Source organism: Pseudopipra pipra, chromosome 5 (assembly GCF_036250125.1).
Source record: "Pseudopipra pipra isolate bDixPip1 chromosome 5, bDixPip1.hap1, whole genome shotgun sequence".
Classification (NCBI taxonomy): domain Eukaryota; kingdom Metazoa; phylum Chordata; class Aves; order Passeriformes; family Pipridae; genus Pseudopipra; species Pseudopipra pipra.
In genome coordinates this window covers 75,652,728-75,659,675 of record NC_087553.1, presented here as the reverse complement: position 1 = coordinate 75,659,675, position 6,948 = coordinate 75,652,728, and the positions used below count along the sequence as shown (strand labels likewise).

The 6,948-nt window shown below is 61.1% G+C and overlaps 1 protein-coding gene across 1 annotated transcript in view; it reads left to right on the top strand.

Moving 5' to 3' along the window:
* Window positions 1-6,948, top strand: part of LOC135415177 (inosine-5'-monophosphate dehydrogenase 1-like) — a 56,755-nt gene that overhangs the window by 14,632 nt on the left and 35,175 nt on the right. The gene's annotated exons all lie outside the window — the stretch shown is intronic.

Genomic DNA, 6,948 nt, shown 5'->3' with positions numbered 1-6,948 from the left:
CCAAAACCGGGCCCAGAGACTCCCCGGACTCCCCCAAAACCGGGCCCAGAGACTCCCCGAATCCCCCCAAAACCGGGCTCGGAGACCCCCCCAGCCCCGATGAACGGGGTCCCAGAGCCCCCCGCCCCAATGAAGTAGGGGGGATAGACCCCCGGCACATGGGGATAGACCCCTGGCACACGGGGATAGACCCCTGGCACACGGGGTTTGACCCCCGGCACACGGGGATTGACCCCTGGCACACGGGGATAGACCCCCGGCACACGGGGATTGACCCCTGGCACACGGGGATTGACCCCTGGCACACGGGGTTTGACCCCCAGCACACGGGGATTGACCCCTGGCACCGTGCCTCCTCCGCTGCCCTTGGCGTCTCTGGCTGATGGGAAAAGGTCCCCGTGAGCCGAGTCCCCGTTCCCAGGACGGAGCTGCTTCCAGTCTCACACTCGCGCTCCAAACACGGCTGACCCAGAGCCAGATTTGGGCCAGATTTGATGCAAAGCCCCGCTCCGGTGGGAGCCGGGAGGGTCCCGGTTAAAGCCAAACATCCCCCGGTGGAGAGCGACGCCCAAACGGGGGGGGGGGCTGTCCTGAGAGGCTCCCGGAGGAGCAGGGATGGGCCCCTGCCCGGCAGTGCCGGCTGTTCTGGGATGGAATTCACTGATCACGGACACGGTGGAACCCAGCCCGGGGGTTTATTGGGGGCGAATCCGCAGGTTCCAAACCCCGCGGTCCCGACGGATGGAGCCCCGGCCGAGGGTCCCTTCCCACGAGGCCATGCAGGGTGAAACTTCTCCATCTGAGCTGGAGAACGCCAGGAATTACCAGGGAACTCCTTCCCTGTGTGCACAAAGCTCAGGAAGGCCAGCGGAGCGGGGCAGGGATGGTGTGTCAGCGTCGGGGTGGCGATTTAACGGGAGGAGGTGTGACCATCCCGTGGGGTGGGCCCGGCTCTGCCGGAGCTGCTCAACACCTGCTGCCCATGGGAAGAAGGGAATGAATTCCTGGCTTTGCTTGTGTGCAGAGCTTTTCCTTTCCCTGCTAAACTGTCTTTATCTCAGCCCACGGGTTTTCCAGCTTTTCCCTCCCTGATCCCGCTGATGGGGAGTGAGCGGCTGGAGGGGCTTGGGGGCTGCCTGGGGTGAAACCAGGACAACCTGATGGAGAAGGATTTTGGGGGGAAACTCCTTTAATTCTCTTTCCCTTGTGACTGTTGCTGTACAACGATGAGGTGGCACCTGGTGGTGACGGAGACGGTCCTTCCCTCCGCCCAGGGCTGGGACAGCCACCCTGTCACCTTCTGGTGGTGCCCCTGGAGGGGGTGGGATGAGGTCATCTTGTGGTTTTTTCCAAGCCAAGCCAGTCTGGAATTCCGTGATTCCATGATTCCATTGGTGACCGTTATGGTTGTTGGGTGATGGATCAGGCTGTTGGGCGGCTTCGCCACCGTCAGAGGCTGAATTTGGGTGGGCAGCAGAACGTGCCCTCAGAGCCTCCTGGTGTCACCCTCGTGTGGGGTAAGTGCTGCTCAGCACCCCAAATTATGGCCTGTAGCCTTGGGATGGTTCCCACGCCCCAGGGCACGGGTTCAGCCAGGGAGGGAGCCCAGGTAATTACCCTGGGCCTCGGAATCACACCCAGTTTACCCGGCACAAACAGCAGCAGCTCCTCCCCTGGGCCTCAAATAATGAACCCCCAAATTAGAAGGGATGTTGTGGATACCCCGGGGCTCTGGCACCTCAGGCTGGGTGTTGATGGCAGGGGTTGCCAAAGTACAACAATGGAAGTGGTCCTGGTTTTCCCCAGTTTAGGGGATGATGGTTGGCTGGGCACCACCCACGGCCCAGAAGACACACCTGGCAGTGCAGATCACCCCCTTTGGGCCAGGCCAGTTAAGCCATTGGTGAGGCTCTGGTGCTCTGCCAACCCCCAGCACTCGCTTGGCCAACACTGGGATGGCCCCAAGCAGAGCTGGTGGCCCAGCGTGTCCAGCCCCAGGTGACACTGCCTTGGTGGCACCGAGGGCTGCGAGATCCCACCCCCACGGTGGGCAGGGGCCACGGCACAGCCTGGGCTGCCAGGTCTCAGTCTGCAAACTGAACAGTCCTACAGGTGATGGGTGTGGGGACTCTGCTGGCCTGGAGATGTTTGTGTCCTGATCAATGTGTCCTGATCAATGTGTTCTGATCTGTGTGTCCTGATCAGTGTGTTCTGATCAATGTCTCCTGATCTGTGTGTCCTGATCAGTGTGTCCTGATCTGTGTGTCCTGATCAATGTGTCCTGATCAATGTGTCCTGATCAGTGTGTTCTGATCTGTGTGTCCTGATCAGTGTGTTCTGACTGGTGTGTCCTGATCTGTGTGTCCTGATCAATGTGTTCTGATCTGTGTGTCCTGATCAATGTCTCCTGATCTGTGTGTCCTGATCAATGTCTCCTGATCAGTGTGTCCTGATCAATGTGTTCTGATCTGTGTGTCCTGATCAATGTCTCCTGATCAGTGTGTCCTGATCAATGTGTTCTGACTGGTGTGTCCTGATCTGTGTGTCCTGATCAATGTCTCCTGATCTGTGTGTCCTGATCAATGTCTCCTGATCAATGTGTTCTGATCAGTGTGTCCTGATCAATGTGTTCTGACTGGTGTGTCCTGATCTGTGTGTCCTGATCAATGTCTCCTGATCAACGTGTTCTGATCTGTGTGTCCTGATCAGTGTGTTCTGATCTGTGTGTCCTGATCAATGTGTTCTGATCTGTGTGTTCTGATCTGTGTGTCCTGATCAATGTGTTCTGACTGGTGTGTCCTGATCTGTGTGTCCTGATCAATGTCTCCTGATCAGTGTGTTCTGATCAATGTCTCCTGATCTGTGTGTCCTGATTGGTGTGTCCTGATCAGTGTGTTCTGATCAATGTTTCCTGATCAGTCTGCTGATCAATATGTCCTGATCACTGCGTCCTGATCAGTGTGTTCTGATCAATGTTTCCTGATCAGTGTCTCCTGATCAATGTGTCCCAGCCAGTGTGTCCTGGTCACTCTCCTCCTGCTCAACGTCACAGAATCAGAGAATCCCAGAATCAGCCGGGTTGGAAAGGGCGTCCAAGATCATCCAGCCCAGCCCTTGATCCAACCCCGCCGTGGTTCCCAGCCCATGGCACTGATGCCACATCCAGTCTGTCCTTAAACACCTCCAGGGACTGAATCCACCCCTTCCCTGGGCAGCCCATTCCAATGGCTGAGCACCCTCTCTGCAAAGAATTTCTCCCTGATGTCCAACCTAAACCTCCCCTGGCAGAGCTAAGAATATGTCCTGATCCATGTGTCCTGATCCATGTGTCCTGATCCATGTCTCCTCCATGTGTCCTGATCCATGTGTCCTGATCCACGTCTCCTGATCCATGTGTCCTGATCCATGTCTCCTGATCCATGTCTCCTGATCCATGTCTCCTGATCCATGTGTCCTGATCCATGTGTCCTGATTGGGGTCCAACAGCAGGAGGACGTGGAGCTGCTGGAGAGAGTCCAGAGGAGGCCCCAGAGCTGCTGCCAGGGCTGGAGCCCCTCTGCTCTGGAGCCAGGCTGGGAGAGCTGGGGGGGTTCCCCTGGAGAAGAGAAGGCTCCAGGGAGAGCTGAGAGCCCCTGGCAGGGTCTGAAGGGGCTCCAGGAGAGCTGGAGAGGGACTGGGGACAAGGGCTGCTCCGTCCTCTCCCGCTCCTCCCCTGCGCCCACCCCGATGGAGAAGTTCTGTTGTTATCGAAATAAAGTTCTCGTGTTCCCCACTAACCACGTTTTCAGCCCAGTTCAGTCTCCTGTGCCAGGCAGGGACGGGACAGTCTGGGAACCCCGGGGAAACGAGCCGGGTCGGCCCCTGGGCTGGGAGGAGACGAGGGCGGAGACGGGCAGGAGTGGGGAAAGCGATTTAATGAAGGAGCGGGGCAGCAACAGGAGCAGCTGGAGCGGGGAGTCCTGGAGCTGCGAGGGCTGTGGGGGTGCCACAGACACACACACGGGTGTCACACACACACACGGGTGTCACACACACACACACGTGTCACACACACACACACACACACACGGGTGTCACACACACACACACACACACACGGGTGTCACACACACACACGGGTGTCACACACGGGTGTCACACACACACACACACGGGTGTCACACACACACACACACGGGTGTCACACACACACACACACACACACGGGTGTCACACACACACACACACACACACGGGTGTCACACACACACACACACACACACGGGTGTCACACACACACACGGGTGTCACACACACACACACACACGGGTGTCACACACACACGGGTGTCACACACACACACACACACACACGGGTGTCACACACACAGGTGTCACACACACACACACACACACGGATGTCACACACACACACGGGTGTCACACACACACACACACGGGTGTCACACACACACACGGGTGTCACACACACACACGGGTGTCACACACACACACACACGGGTGTCACACACACACACACACACACACGGGTGTCACACACACACACACACACACACGGGTGTCACACACACACACGGGTGTCACACACGGGTGTCACACACACACACACGGGTGTCACACACACACACACACGGGTGTCACACACACACACACACGGGTGTCACACACACACACACGGGTGTCACACACACACACACGGGTGTCACACACACACACACACGGGTGTCACACACACACACAGGTGTCACACACACACACACACACACAGGTGTCACACACACACACACACACACGGGTGTCACACACACACGGGTGTCACACACACACACACACACACACAGAGGTGTCACACACACACACGGGTGTCACACACGGGTGTCACACACACACACACGGGTGTCACACACACACACACACGGGTGTCACACACACACACACACGGGTGTCACACACACACACACGGGTGTCACACACACACACACGGGTGTCACACACACACACACACGGGTGTCACACACACACACAGGTGTCACACACACACACACACACACAGGTGTCACACACACACACACACACACGGGTGTCACACACACACGGGTGTCACACACACACGGATGTCACACACACACACACACGGGTGTCACACACACGGGTGTCACACACACACGGGTGTCACACACACACGGGTGTCACACACACACACACACACAGAGGTGTCACACACACACACGGGTGTCACACACACACGGGTGTCACACACACACAGAGGTGTCACACACACACACGGGTGTCACACACACTCTCACCCCTGTTTTCCTGCCCGCACACACCTGTCCCCGCCCCCCCGGGCCCCTCCCCGTGTCCCCTCCTCCCCCCCGGTTCATCCTCTTTGTCCCCAAAGCGGATTATGGCGGCGGCTCAGCGGGGACACACGAGTGTGTACGGGGAGGGGTCACACCTCTGGCACAGGGGGGTCACACTGTCCACAGGTGTGCACAGGGGGGTCACACCTCTGGCACAGGGGGGTCACACTCCCCACAGGTGTGCACAGGGGGGTCACACCTCTGGCACAGGGGGGTCACAGAGCCCCACAGGTGTGCCCAGGGGGGTCACACAACCACCCAGGTGTGCACAGGAGAGTCACACAACCACCCAGGTGTGCACAGGGGGGTCACAGAGCCCCACAGGTGTGCACAGGGGGGGTCACACAACCACCCAGGTGTGCACAGGGGGGCCACACTCCCCAGAGATGTGCACAGGGGGGTCACACAGCTTCAGAGATGTCCGGGGGGGTGTCACACCTCTGGCCGGGGGGGGTCACATAACCCCACAGATGTGCATGGGGGACTCACACCCCTTCACTGGTGCCACGGGAGAACAGCCACCTGTGCAGGTGGTGTGGGCAGGGAACAGAGGACAGGGAATGCCCCGGACAGGGGACACCTTGGACAGTGAACATCCCGGACAGGGGACACCTCGGACAGGGGACACCTTGGACAGTGAACATCCCGGACAGGGGACACCTCGGACAGGGGACACCCTGGACAGGGGACACCCACAGGGAGATGGGACAGCTCGGGTTGTGCGTGGCTGCAGGCACGGGATAGCACAGGCAGGGCTCCAGGGCAGGGAGGGCAGGTGATGCAGGCAGGGCAGGCAGGGGACAGGTGACACCCCCGGCAGCACAGGCAGGCAGGTGATCCCCCGGGCAGGGCGGGCAGGGCAGGCAGGGCTCGGGGCAGGCAGGGCTGAGGGCAAGGCAGCGGATACCCCAGGCAGGGCAAGGGCAGGGGCAGGGGCAGAGGTAGGTACAGGCAGGGGCAGGTCCCAGGTCAGCCCCGCCCCCGGCCCTGGCCCCGCCCCCCGCCCTCGGCCCCGCCCCCGGCCCCCCCGGCCCCCCCCGTCCCGCCGGGCCGGGGCAGCAGCGCCGGGGGCGGCGGCGCCGGGCAGGTACGGGGGGGCCGGGCAGGTACGGGGGGGCCGGGCAGGTACGGGGGGGCGTTTGGGAGGGGGCCGCCGTCCCGGGGAAGGGGTCCCGCGGGGGCGCATCCCGGACACGGGGGTCTCCCGCCCGGGGGATGGGACACGCACGGGCCGGGGGGCACCCGGGGAGCCGCAGGGTGGGGACGGGGGGGCCCCCCCGGCTCCGTCTCTGCCCCCCGACAGGGAGGGCGGTCCCGGGTGGGGCAGCATGAGAGACCCCCCCCCAATATCCCGGTGTCGTGGAGGGGTTGGGGTGGCAGATGGGGAGCGCCCCCGCCCTCACCTGCCCTAATTACCCGCCGCTAATTGGGGAGGGGGGGGCACCATATGGCCCCCAACCCGTGGGGCGGGGGCCTGGGGGAACCCTCCGCTGCAGACCCCCGGGGAGGGGGGCACATGTGGGGCGTGAGGGGGTACACGCGTGGGACCCGTGGGGGGGACACGGGGAGAACCCCCGGGGGACACG